This window comes from Mandrillus leucophaeus, unplaced genomic scaffold (assembly GCF_000951045.1).
Source record: "Mandrillus leucophaeus isolate KB7577 unplaced genomic scaffold, Mleu.le_1.0 Scaffold61, whole genome shotgun sequence".
NCBI classification, from domain to species: Eukaryota; Metazoa; Chordata; class Mammalia; order Primates; family Cercopithecidae; genus Mandrillus; species Mandrillus leucophaeus.
Genome location: NW_012106586.1, coordinates 5,550,664 through 5,572,406, shown reverse-complemented (window position 1 = coordinate 5,572,406; position 21,743 = coordinate 5,550,664).

Sequence of the window (21,743 nt, the reverse complement as noted above, 5' to 3'; positions counted from 1 at the left end):
AAAAAAAAAAAAAAAAAATTAAAAGAAAGAAAGAAAAGAAAAAAATTACAGACCAATATCCCTGATGAATATTGATGCAAAAATTTTCAACAAAAAACTATCAAACCAAATTCAATAACATATTTTAAAAAAAGATTGTGCATCATAACCAAGTGAGATTTATTTGTGGAATGCAAGGATGGTTCAATATATGATAATCAATCAGTATAACACAATATATTAAAAGAATGAAGAAAAAAAAACACGTGCTCATCTCAATTGATACAGAAAAAAGCATTTTACAAAATTAAATACCCTTCATGATAAAACGCCCAACAAACTAGAAAGAGAAGGAAATTATCTCAACATAATAAAGGCCATATGTAAACAGCCCACAACTAACACCATAGAAATTGTGAAAAATTGCCTCTAAGATCAGGAACAAGGCAAGGATTTCCACTCTCATCACTTCTATTCAACATAGTACTGGAATTCCTAGCCCGAGCAATTTGACAAGAAAAATAAATAAAACGTATTCAAATTGGAAAGAAGGAAGTAAAAATCTCTCTGTTTGCAGATGATATAATTTAATATGTATAAAATCCTAAAGATTCCACCAAAACCTATTAGAAGTAATTTTAAAATACAGCAAAGTTACAGGATACAAAAATCAATTGTGTTTCTATATACTAAACAATAATCAATTCAAAAAGAAAAGTGAGAAAACAATCCCATTTACAATAGCATCAGAAAGAAAAAAATACAAATAAAAATACAAAGGATTTGTACACTGAAAACTACAAAAGATTGCTGAAAGAAATTAAAGAAGACACAAATAAATGGAAAGATATCCTGTGTCCATGGATTGGAAAAATTAATATTATTAAAATGCTCATACTACCCAAACTGATCCACAGATTTAATACAATCCCTATCAAAATCCCAATGACCTCTTTTGCAAAAATAGGAAAAAAAAAGTCCTCAAATTCATATGGAATATCAAAGCATCCTGAATAGCCAAAACAATCCTGAAGAAGAAAAACAAAGCTGGAGGCCTCAAACTTCCTGATTTCAAAACAGAATACAAAGCTACAGTAATCAAAAGAGTGTGGTTTTGGCATAAAGACAGACATATAGACCAAAGGAACAGAAAAATGCAGAAATAAGCCTTCACATATCTGCTCAAATGATCTTTGACAAGGGTGCTGAAATCACTCAATGGAGAAGAGATTGTCTTTTCAACAAATGGTCCTAGAAAAACTGGATAGCCATATGTAAAAGAATGAAGTTGGACCCTTACTTTAAAACATAAACAAAAATTAACCTAAAATGTATTAGAGACCTAAATATAACACCTGAAACTATAAAACTTCTACAACAAAAAATAGAGGAAAAGTTTTATGACATTAGATTTTATAAGGATCTTAGACATGATGCCAAAGCACAGGTAACAAAAGCAAAAATAGACAAATGGGACTACATCAAACTTAAATAGTTCTGCACAGCAAGGGAAATAATTGACAGCATGAAAAGGCAACTTACAGAATGGAAAAAAAAATATTTTCAAACCGTGTATCTGACGAAGGACTAATATCCAGAATATATAAAGAATCCCTACAGTTCAATAACAACAACAAAAAGCAAATAACCTGATGTAAAATGAGCAAGAGGCTTGAATAGACACTTCTCCAAACAGGAACTACAAATGGCCCACAGGCACATGAAAATATACTTAACATCCTAATTGTTAGGGAAATGCAAATAAAAATTACATTAAGTTATTACCTTATGCCTATTAGAATGGCCACTATCAGGAAAATAGAAAGTAACAGATGTTGGTGAGGACTTGGAGAAATTGGAGCCCTTGTGGACTGTTAGTAGGCATGTAAAATGGTGTAGTCAGTATGGAAAACAGTATCAAAGTTTCCTAAAAAATTAAAAATAGAATTACCATATGATCCAACAATTCCACTACTGGATATATCTCCAAAAGAATTGAAAACAGGATCTCAAATAGTTTCACGCTCATATTCATTGCAGTGTTATTCACAATAGCCAAGATACAGAAGTAACCTAAATGTCTATAAATGAACAGACAGACAAGGAAAATGTTGTACATACATACAAGGGAGTATTATTGAGCCTCAAAAAGGAAATTTATGTTATATGCTACAACATGGATGAAACTTGTTGGTATGTTATGGTAAGAGAAATAAACCAGTTATGAAAAGACAAATGCTGCATGATTCTCCTTATATGTGTATCTAAAGTAGTCAAACTCTTAGAAATTAAAAATAGAATGGTGGTTGCCAGATGCTGGTGTGAGGGGGAGAAGTATTGTTGTTTAGTGTGTGTAGAGTTTTAGAGTTGCAAGATAAAAACATTTCAGAAGTCTGCTGCACAACAGGGTACATGTAGTTAGCACTGCTGTACTGTACACTTAAATGGCTGGGATGGTATCTTTCATGTTCTGTGTTTTTTAAAACAGTGACCGAAAAATTAGTGAGAGTAGAGGAGAGAAGGAAGGGAGGAATGAATAGGTGGAACACAGGCGTAGGGGACGAAAAATATCTTTCTCTACCCATCCTAGGTTCATGGCTGAGTACCCTGTAACAAAAGACAGATTAACAAGAGAAAAGCATATAAATGTATTTAAGTTTTATATGACATAGGAGGCTTCATAAGGAAATGAAGACCCCACAGAAATTGTTAAACTTGGTTATTCTTTTGGGCTTTTTTTGTTTTTGTTTGTTTGTTTGTTTTTGAGGCAAGTTCTCACTCTATTGCCCAGGCTGGAGTGCAGTGACATGATAATGGTTCACTACAGCTTCAGTCTCATGGGCTCAAGCAATTCTCCCACCTCAACCTCCCAAGTAGCTGGGACCACAAGTGTGTGCCACCATGCCCAGCTAATTTTTTGATTTTTTGTAGAGACAAGGTCTCTATGTTATGTTTCTCAGGCTGGTCTGGAACTCCCAGGCTCATTCCCCTCCAGCCTCCTCTTTCCTCTGCTGCTGTTAAAACCATAATAGCTTTGACCTTTGGTCAGTGCATACAAGTTTAATGAAGCGCTTTCCCATTTATCATCTCCTTTGGATTTTCATCTTCAACCTTTGTGAGACAGACATCTTCCCACTTTTCCACAGGAAAATGAGGCAGGAATCTGCCCAGGTGTATAAAGGTCACCGTTCTCATGTCTCTTTTCAAGATCTTTCCAATCTCCAAAAGACTAATTTATAATGAGGTTTACCTGATGGCTAGTTCCTTCACATGTTCCCTCCAAGAAAGATTCACTTTATAAACCCACCAAGAAAGATTCACTTTATAAAATGGAATTTTTAAAAAAACAAAAAACAAAACATTTGTATCTAAGAAGTGATTCCCTAATTTTGAGACTCCTTTTTTTTTTTTTTTTTTGAGAGGCTCAGTCCATTGCCCAAGCTAGTGTGCAATGGTGCAATCTAAGCTCACTGCAACCTCTGCCTCCCGGGTTCAAGCAATTCTCCTGCCTCGGCCTCCCAAGTAGCTGGGAATACAGGCACACACCTCCACACTAGCTGATTTTCTTTTGTATTTTTAGCAGAGTCGGGGTTTTGCCATGTTGGCCAGCCTGGTCATATTGAGATTCTTATGTGCCATTATGGTTTGTGCCTTTCAAGGAGAATAACTACAAGGAGAAATAGAAAACATCAGTTTTACAGGTAAAGTGTAATGGGTATGCATTTTGCAAATTTTAATAAATAAACATAAATATTTACATTTACAAGTGACCCCAACATCCACTGTGTGCATTTTGCCCCAGTGACATCTGGACATAGCACGCATTCCCCTCTGCATGACATAATATATGCATCAAGATTGGATACGTACAAGAGTTTTGGGGGAATTGATGAGGAGGATGTCATAACCTTGCTCCTTTAATAGCCACAAACCACTTAGTAGGACAACTAAAAGCCCAATTAAAGTAAACCACAAAGAGTTAAAAGGAAAAAGCCTAGAGTCCAAACCTAGCCAGCCGAGGCTTTGAAGTACTTTTACAAGGCTCTGGCTAGATGGGGGAGTGCTTTAAACGGAGGAAACAGGAAGTACCTAGATTAAAAGTTTGTTTTGTTTCTTAGGAGGGGGTGGTCGTTCTAGAAGTGCTCTTCCAGGAAACCTGCCCTTTCCCACCTAGATGTTGAGGTTTCCTGAGAAAAAATAAATAGCCTCTCCTTAGCACAGTGTAGAGGCTCAGTTAGGCAGTAAAAAGCCCAGAAATGGAGCCGGCTCTGCTCGATGTTATCAGCGCAAAGGAAGGGGAGGAGGACTTTGAAGCAAGGGCCTGGGGAGAGGAGGCGGCAGGAAGAAGAGGCGGAGTGAAGGCGGCCATCCGAAGACCTCAGGCCACCGCAGCAGCAGCGGGCAGAAATGGCACGCAGGAGCCAGGGCGTTTGTTCCTGCGGCTGTGCTTCGGCGCCGGGTTCCGTTCCCCCGGGGAACAGCATCACTGCAGAAGATGGCTGGCTGGCTCTGGGATGCGGGGGCATCCAGTTAAGGCACCGAACACCGCAGCAAAGAGACCCAGAAATGAAACCCTTCTCAAACCGTCCCGTTTTGCTCAGGGCTCCACCGGAAGAACCTCCCTGTGGCTAGAATGGCCGATCCTCATGGACCACACTGCCCACTGGTGGAGGCGTACTCGAAGCACCACCCACGGGGGCAGTTCGGGGCTGTGGGCCCGAGCAACGAGGTAGTATACCTCGACCGGACATGCAGAGTAGTGGCTTCCTGGACACGTACACTCTATCTTCCCAAATATCAGACTGCTTCTCAAAATATGCTAGCTGCAGCTGTATCTCAACGCATCCTTCCAAAATTACTGTCTCCCACGCCATCACGTCCAACTTCCCATGGCCTTTAGCCGGCTCCGCCCTTTCCCTGGCATGTCTGTCTTCTTTCATATTTTACCCAGAGACTCCTTAGTTAGATAACCAGCTTCATCTTTGCTCTTAGATGCCCAGCACGCTGCTTCTATTCCTAATCCCAGTGAACCCAGCTGCCCTGGTACTTCCCCTTTCTCCTGAGCTCCCTTCCAAGGAGGCTGGCCAGCGTCAGAGACCATGTGATGTAGTCACTGTTACAGAAAAAAATGACCCAGTGATACTTGTTAAAGCATGATGTGGCCGACTGTCTTCAGGACCATCGCAATAGGTATAGGGACCACCAAGCAATGAGATTTTGCAGTGGGAGACAGAGATTGGGCTCAACTCTGAATACAGCATGAGCAATTAAGAATGTATAGCCAAGCAGCAGGGTGGGGGTCGGTAGAGGGAAAATCACTAAGAGGGAACTTCAGGCCTGAGGGAGATTTTAGCTAAAGGGACAACAGGATTCTTGCTGAAGACAGGCCAGGAAACCAGCCGTCGCCTGGGGGCTGGTGGAGGGAGAAGAAACCAATCAGACATGAAGGTGATCAGACAGTGTAGGTGGAGGATTCTTGCTTAACTGACTTAGCAGGTTTCTTTGCTAAAACTGGATTTTACAAGGAAGTGCACAAGGCCTTAGGAGAAAATTCCAGAACCTGACTAAAGTTTGCCCAAGCAAATAATTTTTGCCGCAACTTGCCAAGCTTTCTTAGTAATTTTTATATTATTTGTCAAAAGCTTCAAAAAATTATTTCAACCAAGTGAGCCATTGCTAGTAACTGCTAAGGAGCTCTGCCCTATCACAAGCAAGGCTGGTGGGGGGCAAGAGGTCCACATGGCCCACTGGTTCTACACTGACTCTGCCACCATGTGGCTGGTTTATAAACTACAGGCAATGAGTATGCCAGGCAGTGACTCAGCACTTCCCTAACTGTAAAAGCCCAGAGAGAATATGCGTTCCAATGTAGGAGTGTCTGTGTCAATATCTTTAACATTCAGCATTTCTTTCTGTTCTCCCCTCCCCTCCCCGTCCCTTCCCTTCCCTTCCCTTCCCTTCCCTTCCCTTCCCTTCCCTTCCCTTCCCTTCCCTTCCCTTCCCTTCCCTTCCCTTCCCTTCCCTTCCCTTCCCTTCCCTTCCTTCCATCCTTCCTTCCTTCCTTCTTTCCTCTTTTTCTTTTTCCTTTTCTTTTTTTAGACAGGGTCTCTCTCTGTGTGGCCCAGGGGCTGGAGTGCAGTGGCACCATTGTAGCTCACTGCAGCCTCAAACTCCTGGACTCAAGCAGTCCTCTGGCCTGAGCCTCCCAAGTAGCTGGAAACCACAGGTGTGCGCCAACACACCCAGCTAACTTAAAAAAAAAAAAAGTTTTTGGCTGGGTGTGGTGGCTCATGCCTGTAATCCTAGAACTTTGGGAGGCCAAGGTGGGTGGATCACCTGAGGTCAGGAGTTCAAGACCAGCCTGACCAACATGGTGAAACCCCATCTCTACTAAAAATACAAAAAATTAGCTGGGCGTGGTGGTGGGCACCTGTAAGGCCAGCTACTCAGGAAACTGGGGCAGGAGAATCGCTTGAACCGGGGAGACAGAGGTTGCAGTGGGCTGAGATCGCACTATTGCACTCCAGCCTGGGCGACAGAGTGAGACTCTGTCTCAAAAAGAAAAAAACAAATTTTAAAGATGTTTAAAAATTTTAAACAAGTCTTGCCTTGTTGTCTCGACTTAGCATTATTTCTGAAGAAATATAGTGCTCATATTTTGAGAGAAGTACAATTAGTACTTGCCTTGAACCAAGAAATATGATTAAATGTTATAATAGTTAAGAGATAAATAGAAATGCTGATTTCCTTGTAATAAGTAAATGTCCATATACTTTTATTCAGACACTTTTTCAATACAGGGAACTGAGATGAATGTGGAGTTTCTTGGAGGGTGAAAGAACAGTTAATAATGTGTGCTGAATTCTGAAACATTTGGCGATTTCACAAAAGAGACTTTGTAGTGCCCTTGTGATAATTGTAAAATAAAGTAGGAAACAAACCTGAATAAATATATAGAAGAGAAAAACAAGTTACGGTAGTCTAAATATAAGATACAAGGTAATTCTTTTAAACTTTCAGTACAAAATATACCTCAGAACAAATAGAATGTACTGGGTACACCCAAACAATTCTCATTTTAGATGTCAGAGCCATATGATTTCTGGCACCAGGTCAGAATGTGCAGGAAAATTTTGGCATCTGAGAGGTGGGTTATAAAGTGTTTGCAAGAACTAATGGAAGTCTCAAATTTATTTTGTCCCCGAAGAAGTTTGTTTTTTAGAGAATTTCTGGAAAATGACGTTAGATCATTAGAAAAATAATAATTCCTGGGCGTTGCCCTCTTAACAGCCAATGTAAATGCTGCATCTCCCTGGATCAAAGAAACTAGCCCTTCAAAGAAAAACTGACAACATCATGAATTAAATATTTCAAACTATGAGAGAAATCCTTCCAAAAGAAGAAGAAAGTATAGGGTGTTTGGAAAGGAGGTGGCAGATTTCTTTAAATGCAGAGAATTTTTAAAATCATAATAATAAAATAACTGGCATCAGTGGAGCATTTTGTATGTGCCAACACCATTTGCTAAGAGCTTTACACATGCAATTTCATTTTAGCCTCACAAAATTCCTCTGAAGGAAGTACCCGCATTGTCCCCATTGCCAGACGAGGAAACAGAAGCATAGAGAGGACATTGCCTTGCCTGAGGCCACAGATGTACTTAGACACCATGGCCTGTACTGTCGGCTCTGCTCTAGTGCCTTCCTTCTGGCCTATGTAAGGTATAATGCTTTTAACACTTGCAATGACCCAAGCACCTTTCCAAGGACTTTATAGGTACTAACTCTAATGCACACAGCAATAGCCAGTGAAAGACACACGATCAGGACCCCATTTTACAGATGAAGAAACCAAGACCTAGAGAGGCTGAGAGAGCTGTCCAAGATCACCCAGCTATGTGCCGGAGTGGGATTTGGACCTAGGCAACCTGAGCTCAGAGGCCAAAATCTGAATCATTTCACAGTACTGTATCTCATGCAGCAAAAACTTTTCAGTCTTACATATATCATTATGTCGTTTCCTTTCTTCCTTTTTCCCATTTTTTCCCTGTCTTTTTCTTTTTGGAGGTGGGGTCTCACTGTGTCACCCAGACTGGAATGCAGTGGCACAATTGATCTTGGCTCACTGCAACTTCATCCTCCCTGGCTCAAGAGATCCTCCCACCTCAGCCTCCTGAGTAGCTAAGACCACAGTTGCACACCACCGTGCCCAATTTTTGTATTGATTGTAGAAACAGGGTTTTTCCATGTTGCCCAGGCTGGTCCCAAACTGCACCCAGCCCTGTGTCGTTTCTGAATTGCACTCTATGCAAATAAGTCAACCATTTTAAACAGTAGGGGATATTAGTAAATGAGTATTTTCTTTATTCACATTAATTTCAAATTCAGGAAGGACTGAAGAAAGACATGGGAGAAAATGCCCATGTGGCCCAGATGTGTCATTACCAGCTCCTGGCAATGGCAGTAGAAGTGCGATGTGATGAGTAGAAAATGTGGGGGAGGATTCTGGTGAGAAAGTCAAGAACTGGAAGAACTGGCAGGGCCATGACAAGAAAAAAGCCAAACAATGCCTGAGCTTCTGCACCAGCCTGGGATCCAGATTAATGACCGAGTGGAACAAAAACAATAAAATACCACATTGTTGAGTACCTGATTCTTCCCACAAAACAAACCAACAAACAAAACACCGCCCCGTGCACTTGAGTTTATCCTCCTTTTACAGAAGGGTGTTATCTGACTCTGTGCTTAACTGTACGTGTCAGTCTTTTACCAGCTCTCCTTGAAGATTGGCTAGGTCTCTATCCAGTAGCTACCTTACCTTGAGGGAGGTGTCGGAAGAATGAGCAGTAATGCATTGTGGACAGGACAGTTAACGTTAATTTTTTTAATAAACAAATATTTATGGAGTCTTTACCATGCACAAGAATTCATTCCAGCTCTTGACTGAACTGCCAGCCGTTTGAGAAGATGAGGAAATGATGCCTCATTGTGGTTATGATCATTGTTTCCTTAACCTGAAAAAACTCACCCCCTCCTAAACACTGCCCACACTACAATGGAAAATAAAGCCTATGCCAGTGGGTAGTTTCCTGGCAGTTCTGTACTTGCAGATGGTTGATCACACCTCCAGCTGGATGCCAGTGGATTTGCTGGAGTAAAATAGTTTAGGCTGCTGTAACACCACCACATACACACACGCACACACCTCAGTGAACACAACAAGGCCTTCTTCGAGGCTCACGGACCACATGCAGTGTGAATTACAGGTGTCACGGGTGATGGGAGTGCTCTGCTCATTGCAACCATCCAAGGACTCTGATGGGCTGACAGAGGATCCCTTTAGGTAAATGCTTCCACGATGCTGGAAGAATGAGAACAGAATTGTTCACAGGCTCTTCATGTTGCCTCCTGGAAGTCTCATGTAATTTCCACCCACATTTAATTGGCCAAAGCAAGTAGCATGATATGCTTATTTTTTAAAAAGACAACAAAATGCAAACTTAGTTTATGTCTAAGCCCATGAGGCTAGGTAATTTATTTTAAAAAGAGGTTTATTTGACTCACAGTTCTGGTGACTGTGCAGCTGCATGTGGTGAGGCCCGCAGGCTGCTTCTGTTCATGGCAGAAAGTAGAAGGGAGCAGGTGTGTGCAAAAACATCACATGGCAAGAGGGGAAGCAAGAGAGAGAAATCGAGGGAGCCAGACTTTTTTTAACAACCCACTCTCACAGGGTGTACACCTGTAGTCCCAGCTACTCAGAAGGTTGAGGTGGGAGGATCACTTGTGCCCAGGAATTAAAGACCAGGTTGGGCATCACAGTGAGACTGTCTCATTAAAAAACAACCAAGCAAACAAACACACACCACTCTGGTGGGAACTAATTCATTCCCTGGAGAGAGAAAACTCATTAATCTATTCAAGGGAGAACCTATTAGGCCCCACTTCCAACACGACCATGTTGGGGATCAAATTTCAACATGAGTTTTGGTGGGGATAAACCACATCCAGACCAGAGCAGTATGTGCCCAGGAAGAAGGAAGACTGCACTATTCACTTACGTGTGGCCCTAGTGACTATGACATTGAGAAAATGGCATTGAGTAAAGGAAATTGGATGTTAGAATATGGAAGCATGGGGTCACCAAAAACGGCCCCTTTTAATCTTGTGCATCTCAGACTAAAGACCTGCATAAAGTGGACTGAAGAATAATGACAGGTGTTAAAAATAATTAATTAGGGCCGAGCACAGTGGCTCTTTGGGAGGCCTAGCACATTGGGAGGCCGAGGCAGGTGGATCACTTGAGGTCAGGAGTTCAAGACCATCCTGGCTGACATGGTGAAACCCCATTTCTACTATAAATACAAAAATCAGCTGGGTGTGGTGGTGCACCCCTGTAATCCCAGCTACTCTGGTGGCTGAGGCACGAGAATCACTTGAACCTGGGAGGCGGAGGTTGTAGTGAGCTGAGATCGCACCATTGCACACCAGCCTGAGCAACAAGAGTGAAACTCCATCTCAAAAATAATAATAATAATAATAAAATAATAATAATAAATTAGGAGGCCTTTAAGTTGGGGTGCTCCCATGCCCTGGGTTCCTAGGTGAGCAATCCAGAACCCAACTCAATGTCAATGGTTGGGTTAACCAATCAGAAACCACCAACCAACCTCTAACCAGGGACTTTTCACTGGAATAATCCAAATGAGGCTATTACTGTACTTTAACAAATCAAGTATTTTTTTTTTTTGTCTTGCTTCTGAATGAACTGGTCTTGTAAAAGATTTCTCCCCCACCCCTGACCCCCACCCCTTTGCCAGAGCCCCAAATTGCCTGAGGTCTGGAGCTCCCTGTTTATGAATAAGATGAATAAACCCTTTAAGATTTTAAAGCACCTCAATATATCTTTTCACATTGGTAATGTTTTAGTAGGTATATGTGTATGTGGGGAAAGGGTCAGATGGAGCTGGCAGTGAGTGGCCAATGACTACAGAGACAAGGACAACAGAAACCTACCGTGCTGTTACCAGTTTAAGAACTTGCAACTGGATCCTGAAGTTGCCAGATGTCTGTGGGTCCCGAGGTCACAGAGATGGTGGTATGTTTGAATTTTAGGAAGAGAAAATATTTGAGACTATTTTGCCCACAGCCCTGTGACTGTTTATGAACATCCAGTAATAAAGAAAATGATCTTATGCAAAGATGAAAGCTCAGTGCTGGCAGATTTTGAGATTTGGTTGCAACCTCTCTACATAGGACTTCATGGCTTTGGCCTTGATCTTTGACTCACTGAATGCCCACAGTCCCTGGTGTTCTCCATGCCAAGCCACTGGCACAAAATGACTTTTCATTCCTGACAAAATTTAACTAATGCTTCTTGTGAAATAAAGCAGCAGGCAGGACCAGAAATATGGGAAGGAAAATGAGAGGGAAATGTTTATGGCATTGTCCCCCAGGGCTTTTCCCAAAAACAGGATGCTGTCTGGAGGGACTGGGTTTCTCTATAAAATGGAAACACTGGCCAGGTGTGGTGGCTCATGCCTATAATCCCAACAGTTTGGGAGGCCGAGGCAGGTGGATGACCCGAGGTCAGGAGTTCGAGACCAGCCTGACCAATATGGTGAAACCCCGTCTCTCCTAAAAATACAAAAATTAGCCAGGCGTGGTGGTGTCACCTGTAATCTCAGCTACTTGGGAGGCTGAGACGGGAGAATTGCTTGAACCTGGGAATGTAGAGGTTGCAGTGAGCCGAGATTGTGCCACTGCACTCCAGCTTGGGTGACAGAGTGAGAATCTGTCTCAAAAAAAAAAAAAAAATGTTGGGAACACGAATGTGTCTGAGAAGCTGTTGAATCATCAACCATCCACACCAAGCCTCGTTTGCACTCTGCAACCTCACTGGAAAGTATAAAGTACACTTTTAAGTCTCAAACCAAACAAGGACTCCAATTAATTGATAAGAGAGCCAAGCAGGTTAACAGACCAGAAGGTCTGGTCTTCCTGTCGTTCAGGGCTTTCTGCTCTGTAGCTCTAAGAGGATGCAAAGCACCTGTTTGCTTCTTAGCACAAGTGTCATTTTAATGAGGTGCAAATTCAACTTGTTCAGCAATGCTACACCAAGACAGCACAGCGCCAAGTGTTGTCCGTCCACCAAGCAATAGCAGCGATGCCCGATGCTTGCTTGAAATGCAGAATCTCAGGCCCCATCCTGAGCTGCTAAATGAGAACCTTGAGAACCTGCATCTGACAATGTCCCCAGGTGATATGCAGCCACATTAAAATCTGAGGGACCCTGTTCTCTAGAGTTTTAGATCCTCCGTGAAAGAAGTCATTGCGTCTGCCCTCTATTGAACAGAACAAAGGCGAATCCAGGCTCCTCCCAGCCTGCCTTCTCTCTTGTTAAACAGTAAAATTAGCACCAAACACCCAAGTATTAATTCATCTGCCTCCAAGCCTTTATAAAACAATGTGTTTACATGAATGAAACTGTACTTAAAAAGAATAAGCCTATTTCAGTATATCCCCATAGCTCCTAAAAGTACAATTAAAAAAAAAAATCTGTTTTAAATGCTTACTTCCATAAACAGCATACTTATTTCTCCCAGACTATCAATTTGGCCTTGATCTTTGACTCACTGAATGTCCGCAGTCCCTGATATTCTCCATGCCAGGCCACCAGTACAAAATGACCTTTCATTCCTGACAAAATGTAATTAATGCTTTTTGTGAAATAAAGCAGCAGACAGGACTGGAAATATGGGAAGAAAAATGAGAGGGAAATGTTTATGACATTGTCCCCCAGGGCTTTTCCTAAAAACAGGATGCTGTTTGTAGGGACTGGGTTTCTCTATAAAATGATCATTTTGTTTCTAACTCTCTTTTCTTTCTCCATCACCATTGTGTCAGAGGCATGTGAACCAGAGCAACTCCGTCTTGAATAGGAGTCGGGTAAAAAGGCTGAAACCTACTGGGCTGCATTCCCAGATGGTGAAGGCATTCGAAGTCACAGGATGAGATAGGAGGTCAGCACAAAATACAGGTCATAAAGACCTTGCTGATAAAACAGGTTGCAGCAAAGAAAGCAGCTAAAACCCACCAAAACCAAGATGGCCATGAGAATGACCTCTGGTCGTCCTCACTGCTACACTCCCACCAGCGCCATGACAGTTTACAGATGCCATGGCAATGTCAGGAAGTTACCCTATATGGTCTAAAAAGGGGAGGCATGAATAATCCACCCCTTGATTAGCATATACTCAAGAAATAACCATAAAAATGGGCAACCAGCAGCCCTCGGGGCTGCTCTGTCTATGGAGTAGCCATTCTTTTATTCCTTTACTTTCCTAATACACTTGCTTTACTTTACTTTATGGACTCACCCTGAATTCTTTCTTGCATGAGATACAAGAACCCTCTCTTGGGGAGCGGATCAGGACCCCTTTCCTGTAACAACTGGCCAAGTACCAAATAGGTTAGATGGCCATTTGCATAACATTATGTCTGTTTACAGGAATTCCATGGGATGTTGTGGCTTTTATTCTGCTCTGTTTTGTTTGAGACTAGCTGGGAAGTCTGGACTGTGTCCTGCTTGAGTACGTTCATCTGGGCTAGTCTAGTGGCTGTGTCTGAGGAATTCAGTAGAATGCTGAGAGATGCCACCGGGGAAGAAAGCTGATGTGACCCATTATCTATTTTTTTAAAAGGTATGAACCATCATGCTTTACCTTAAAAATGCTAATGTTCAGTAGCAGAGTGGCTTAATTTGAAAGTTAAGTTTTATTATGCTATGGGAAATGTCATCATGATGTATGTATTAATTACATCTCATCTGCTTTGAGAATTTAAATGAAGCGAGTAAATAGATGTTGTACTGAAACTCAAGGAGGCTGCATTTAAAAAGATATTTTGGGGCCAGGCACAGTGTCTCAGTCTATAATCCCAGCACTTTGGAAGGCTGAGGCAGGGGGACTGCTTGAGCCCAGGAGTTGGGAGACCAGTCTGGGCAACATAGCAAGACCTCATCTCTACAAAGAAATTAAAAAATTAGCTGGGCATAGCAGCACGTGCCTGTATTCCCAGATACTTGGGAGGCTGAGACGGTAGGATCACCTGAGCCTGGGAGATAGAGGCTGTAGTGAGCTGTGATCATGCCACTGCACTCCAGCCTGGGCCACAGAGCGAGAACCTGCCAACAAAAAAAAAAGATACTTTGCTTTTCATTAGCACTTACTTGCTAACCTCAAGAATCTCCTCTCAGCACTCAAAAGATAAAACTGGTAATGATGGGGTTCATGACACACGACCCCAAAACATGGGTAGGCCTTTTCACCTTCCTCTCACTCTTATCCCCTGAAGCAAGCTGTAGCACCAGGGAAAGCGTCTCCTACCTTCCCCTGAAGACAGACCTAAGACTGTTTTTCAAGAGGTGCCCTCCCTCTACCCAGGCAAAGGAACATCCTGATCTCTGAAGACACAGGACCACAGAGGGGAATCTGAACAGGACTTGCTGAGTTCCCCTCGCACTGCGCTACCACCCGACCATGCTTGTTTTTTATTCAATTGTACCTCTCCACGACTATCTACTTCTTCATCAAAATGAACATAAAAAACACACAGGTCTACCCGTTTCTTTGGGTCTTCGTTTCCTTATAAAGTGTCTTGTATCGTGTAGAACTTATATCAAACACACTTGGATGCTTTTCTCTTATTAATCTGTCTTTTTTCTTATAAGGGCCTCGGCCATAATGGGAAGGGAAAATATCCCTTTTCCTCTACAGTGCGGTTGACGCGAATGTGCGTTTCAATATGACTGAAGGCATCTCAGAAACTGTATTCTCTGGAGAGTTCCCAACAGCCTTTAAATAATCCCTAGTAAAACAGTAGAAAGAACATTTCCAGGTGGCAATGGAGCTGGAAGTGATATGACGTTTGTACGTGATGAAATACTCATTTTCTGAAATAAAGAATCTGTGAAGAGAGGAATTATGACTAGTATTTACATCAACTTTTCATAAACATCCCCAAATTCCAGGCACAAGACAAAAGGCATGACTCATCTCACAGCAGGCGCTGTGGCCGGGGAAGTGGCCCTCATGGAGATTGCTTCCCTAATGCCTGAGAATGGCTCTGGTGAGATCTGTAGGAAGCTGATAATCGGGTATTTCACTTGAATATCACCTGTCAAAATCTGGTTTTTGATCAAGAGCATTTCCTCAGCTAAAAATGTCATGCTTCCAGACCTCGATTTGACTTTTTTGGTAGATCATGACTGAAAAGACTGAGAACTTGAAAAAACAAGATGGATGATTGCAATTTTTAATTTCTGTGGTCTTTTGAATACACATGAGATTATCCTGATGACTGTGACTTGAGTTCTTCAATGTGCTGTAGCTTTAGGGGGCCAGGAAGTTCCTCTCCCCTTCCTATCTCTCCCCCTCAGCTAATAACGTCCAGAACCCAACCGGCAGGAGGCCTTCCTGTGGGTGAAGGAGGTAGTGCCTATAGGAACTTGTTTAAAAGCCACACTTCAGGTCGTGCACAGTGGCTCATGCTTGTAATCCTAGCACTTTGGGAAGCCAAGGCGGGAGGATCACTTGAAGCCGGGATTCGAGACCAGCCTGGGCAACAAAGTGAGACCCAATCTCTACAAAAAATTTTAAAATTGGCTGGGCGTGGTGGCACACACCGGTAGTCCCAGCTACTCAGGAGGCTGAAGCAGGAGGATTGTTTGTACCTGGGAGCTGGAGGCTACAGTGAGAAGTCATGGCACCACTGCACTCCAGCCTGGGCAACAGAGTGAGACCCTGTATCACACACACACACAAAGTCACACTTTGTGACCCCAGTCTCAGGGGTCCTACTTGGTCTGAGGTGGGGTTAGGAGTCTGCATTTTTATAAGCACCCCCTCCAGATGATTCTGAGAAGTGATCTTCCGAATAAGTTTAGAGAAACATTGACTAAACCTAGTTAATTCCTCATATTTAAAAAAATTTATATTAAAAACAGAAAATAAGTGTAAGACGAGGAGAAAGGGGAACCCTTGTACATTGCTGGTGTGAATGTAAAATAGTGCAGCCCCTATGGAAATCAGTACGGCAGTTCCTCAAAAAGTTAAATATACAATTACCATATGATCCAGAAACTCCACTTCTGGGTGTACATCCAAAAGACTTGAAAACAGGGACGCGAAGAGACAGGTGCACACTCATGTTCCTATTCATTATTCACAATAGCCAAGAGGAGAAAACAACCCAGTGCTCACTGACAGGATGAGTGGAGAAACAAAATGTGGCCCATCCATACAATGGAACATGATTCAACCTTCAAAAGGAAGGAAAGCTTGGGCGGGTGTGGTGACTCATGGCTGTAATCCCAGCACTCTGGGAAGCCAAGGCGGGTCGACCTCCTCACCTGAGGTCAGGAGTTCGAGACCAGCCTGATTCAGACACGTGGTGACACTCCGCGTCTACCAAAAATACAAAAATTAGCCAGGTGTGGTGGCGGGCGCTTATAATCCCAGCTACTCGGGAGGCTGAGGCAGGAGAATCGCTTGAACCCAGGAGGCGGAGGTTGCAGTGAGCCAAGATCGTGCCACTGCCCTCCAGCCCGGACGATAAGAGCGAAACTCCATCTCAACAAAAAAAAAAAAAAAAGAAAGAAAGAAAGAAAAAAAGAAAGGAAATAATTCTGGCACATGCTACAACATGCATGACCCTTGAGGACATTATGCTAAGTGTAATAAGCCAGTCACAAAAGGACAAATACTGTATGATTCCACTTATATTAGGTACCTAGGATGGTGAACTTCACACAGAGAGAAAGTAGAATGGTGGTTGCCAGGGGCTTTGGGGAGGACAGAATAGGGAGCTGTTCAATGGGTACAGAGTTTCAGTGTGAGGAAATATAAAGAGTTCTGGAGATGGCTGGTGATGGTTGCACAAGAATGTGAATGTGTTCAAGGCCACTGAACTGTCCACTTAAAAAACGTTTAAGACGATAAACTGTGTTATGTGTGTTTCACCATGATTCAAAAAAAATAATTTAAAAAACTATTCAATACCTTTTAAAGGGAAAGGATATTACACAAAAGATAAATTATTATCTCTGTGACTATTTTCCAGGTAGGAGATGGAAAAATACTAGTTAAAACTCACTTTTAAGGCAGGGTGCAGTGGTTCAAGCCTATAATTTCAGCACTTTGGGAGGCTAAGGCAGGCAGATTGCTTGAGCACAAGAGTTCAAGGCCATCCTGGACAACATGGTGAAATTCCATCTCTACAAAAAAATACAAAAATTAGCTGGGCATGGTAGGTGCGCCTGTAGTCCCAGCTACTCAGGAGGCTGAGGCGGGAGGATCACTTGAGCCTGGGAGGCCAAGGCTGCAGTGAGCCAAGATCGCATCACTGCACTCCAGCCTGGGCCTGGGCAACAGAGTGAGACCCTGCCTATTTAAAACAAATAAACAAACAAAAACTCTACGATTCATAGACGTTAAAAAGACTTTCTCAAGGTCAGACATGGTATAGCCAGGATCTGACTCCAGTCAGCTGACTCCGCGGCTCCTCCACAACTGTGTCCTCCGCCCACTGTGGTTCATTTCTGTTTGGGTGTAAGGACTAATAAAAAGAAAGTGTGATGCAGAATCTGATGTTTCAGGTTTGGGTTCCTGGAAGACAGGGTTTCCGTTTACAAAAGTGAGACATTCGTGGGAGGAGGCTGCTGTGAAGTGGGAGGGGAAGAGAGAGAAGGTTCCATTTTTGAATTTGTTCATCTGACTGACAGAAGACAGCAGTCTGTTGGAAATGCTGGCCTGGCATTCATGGGAGGGGTGGATGTGGGAGCTGTTGCTGGGCTAATTAGTAAGAGCAATAAGTGGGTAAGCTCAGCAGGGAGAGAAAGGAGGAAAAGAGGCAGAGAAGGGGGAAGTGAGAGGAGCCCAGAGCCAATGCCAGAAGCTGGGGAAATGCCCACACTGTGATCAGTAAGCAGACAGAAAGAGCAGCCAACCTGGAAGACAGAAGCAACAGGTGCACCCTGAATGCCCAAGACGAGACTGAGAGGCTCTTACTGTGGCAAATTGCAATGTCATGGGCTGAGTACAGATTAGCATATGTAGATCATGTTTCAGGCCCATAGTTCTGGAATGTCCGTGACAGCTATGTGAGGTCAGCAGAGATGTGCCATCGTTTCCATTTTACTAATAAATCAGCAACCACAGTACTAGTCCATTTCTCAAGGTCATACACCAGCACTACGTCCATATCTTCCAAGTCCAGATTCCCACTCCCTGAGGAAGAGAGTAAGGAGTGGGAGAGGGAGCCATGTGTAGGCAACAGGAGATGCATCACAAGCAGAGACAAAAAAAAAAAAAAAATCATAAAACCAATGGTACTAGTGATTCTACACAAAATGCATCTTCCTGAGAAATCTTTTTGTGGTGAAGTTCTCAACAATTGCTGCAGTTACTGGTGAGTTTTACTAGTACAAATGTAAGTTTCCAATTAACACACTTGAATTACTTATTCTCTCATAAGTATCATCTTATACTTACCGAAGTTACTCTGGAGAATCCTGTGATTCTGGCTTATCAGGACTCATCCACAGAAAGGTGTTTTGAGAATAAATTGGTAACACTTTAGAATCACTCAAGTTTGCTTCCGGCCCATTACCTGGCTCCAACCCTGTGGTACCATCTGCTATTGTGTTTAAAAGGCTGGGTGTGGTGGCTCACAGCTGTAATCCCAGCACTTTGGGAAGCCGAGGCAGGTGGATCACTTGAGGTCAGGAGTTCGAGACCTGCCTGGCCAACATGGTGAAACCTCGTCTCTACTAAAAATACAAAAATTAGCCAGACATGGTGGCAAGTGCCTGTAATCCCAGCTACTCAGGAGGCTGAGACACGAGAATCGCTTGAACCCGGGAGGTGGAGGTTGCAGTGAGCTAAGATGACGCCACTGCACTCCAGCCTGGGCCATAGAGTGAGACTAAGGCAGACTTGAAATAAATGAGGAGAGCACAGTGATTGCGAAGATGAAGAAGCAGAACTTGTAATACTTCGATTTTGTCATTTTATGTGATGGCTTATGTGATGGTTAATACTGAGTGTCAACTTGATCGGATTGAAGGATGCAAAGTATTGATCCTGGGTGTGTCTGTGGGGGTGCTGTCAAAGGAGATTAACATTTGAGTCAGTGGACTGGGAAAGGCAGACCCCAGTCTGGATGGGTACAGAGTAATCAGCTGCCAGTGCAGCCAGAATAAAAGCAGGCCAAAGAACATGGAAGGACTAGACCGGCTTAGCCTCCTAGCCTACATCTTTTTCCTGTGCTGGATGCTTCCTCCCCTCAAACATCAGACTCCAAGTTCTTCAGCTCTGGGACTTGGACCAGCTTCCGTGCTCCTTAGCTTGCAGACAGCCTATTGTGGGACCTTAACTTGTGATCATGTGAGTCAATGTTCCTTAATAAACTCCCATATATATGTATCTTCTCATATATATATATATCTCTCTTCACATATATGTATCTTCATATATATATATCTTCCCATATATATATGGGAGTTTTATACACACACACACACACATATATATATGTATTTTATTAGTTCTGTCCCTCTAGAGAACCCTAACACAGTTGGATTTTTTTTTTGGAAACAGAGTTTCACTCTGTCACTCCAGCTAGAGTGCAATGACATGATCGTAACTCACTGCAGCCTTAACCTCTTGAGCTGAAGTGATTCTCCCACCTCAGCCTCCTGAGTATCTGGGACTACAGGTATGTACCATTATGCTTGGCTTTAGGATTAAAAAATTGTAGAGATAGAATCTCACTACGCTGTCAAGTCTGGCCTTGAATTCCTGGCCTCAAGCAATCCTCCCACCTCAGCCTCCCAAAGTGCTGGCATTACAGGTGTGAGCCACTAAGACTGGTGTGGGAAACCTCACTCTAAGGCAGCTAAAGATGCAGTCTTCTCCTACCTTTCGCTCAAGTCTAAGTCTTGCAGAGTCAGAACAAATGATCACAAGTCCTTATGTGATGTCAGTGATGAGAGATTCCCATGGTTCAGGTTATCCCAGGTCACAAGACCTGGACTCCACTTTGATTTCCAGAAGCAAGGCTGCCATCATCAGGTCCTCTCTAAAATGGCCAATGGCCTCCCTCTCTGCATGTCTCCAGTGACAGTGACAGGTTTCTGCCTAATACCATTCACCTCTCTATCTGTTTTGCAATCACTTTAGTGCAAGGATTTTTCTTCTACCTTTTTTTATATTCCATGGTAGGGTATCCTGCAGAGAAAAGATGCTCAATAAAGAGTAAATTCTCAATGAAATTCACTCCATTGGCTCATGCCTGTAATCCCAACACTTTTGAAAGGCAAGGCAGGAGGATCACTCAAGTCTAGGAGTTTGAGACCAGCCTGGGCAACATTGCAAGACCTTGTCTCTAAGGAAAAAGAAAAATAAAGAAATTCAGTCCATTGTCAATTTCATTTCTGCAATGAAATGAAAATTGTGATGACCCCAAATCTTTTCTTATTTTGTACAAGAAAGGAAAGCAGGTTGAAAGTGAAACTGTTTGGGGCTTCTGGAAGCTTGGGAAAGAAGCTAAATTTGGCCTGGGAACAACAGAATTGGGCACATGACATGTAATTTTTGCTTTTATTTGAGCCTCTAAGCCCTCTGACTAAGGAAGAACTATCAGGTGACAGTGAGTTAGAACAGGCAAGTCCTATAAAAAGGGCCTATGAAAACATCTATTCAGACCCCTTTATCTCCACTCAAATACCCTCCAGTATGGGTCACTCTTTAACTAAGTTTTGTGCTTCGAAGAAGCTGTGATAGTAAGAGGCACCTTCTTGATGTGCTGCCAAAATGTTCTTCCCTGGAAGAGAAATATGGAAAGGTAGAGGGCATGTCATAGATCTGGTTCCCAGGAAGCCCACTCCAAGGTGGAGATATGGGCACAGGAAGTGCACTGAGGGGGTCCTGGGGCGGACGCCTGAGAGGAGTGAAGGCCACAGGAGAAGCAGCAACAACCAAGGCCTCAGTGGGCCTCCAGGGAGCTCTGGGGTTGTTATTTTCTCATACTTTTGGAGGCTGGAAGTTCAAGATCAAGGTGTCAGTAGGTTTGATTTCTGCTGAGGCTTGCAAAAGTCTACTTTGACTTGCAGGGGTGTCTGTGTTTTCGCTGTGCTCTTCCCTCTGTGCACATGAGCCCCTGGTGTTTCTTCCCTTTTTGTGTGTGTGTGTGTGTGTGTGTGTGTGTTTGTTTTTTTGTTTTGTTTTTGAGACAGTCTTGCTCTGTCACCCAGGCTGGAGTGCAGGGGCACAATCTTGGCTCACTGAAACCTCCGCCTCCTGGGTTCAAGGGATTCTTGTGCCTTAGCCTCCCAAGTAGCTGGGACTACAGGCACATGCTACTACACCTAGCTAATTTTTGTATTTTTAGTAGAGATGGGGCTTCCTATATGTTGGCCAGGCTGGTCTCAAAGTCCTGACCTCAAGTGATCTGCCTGCCTTGGCTTCCCAAGTGCTGGGATTACAGGTGTGAGCCACCGTGCCAGCCTACCTTCCTCTTCTTATGACGACATCCAGTCCTCTTGAATTAGGACCCACTCTAAAGACCTCATTTAATCTTAGTTACCGCTTTAAAGACCCTTCTCCAAGTATTTCTGCCACATTTGAGGTAAGTTCTCAAACCAGTGCATTGTGGGGAACAATTCAGTCCATAACTGTATGTTACATTATCTAGTGTCATTTTCAGGAC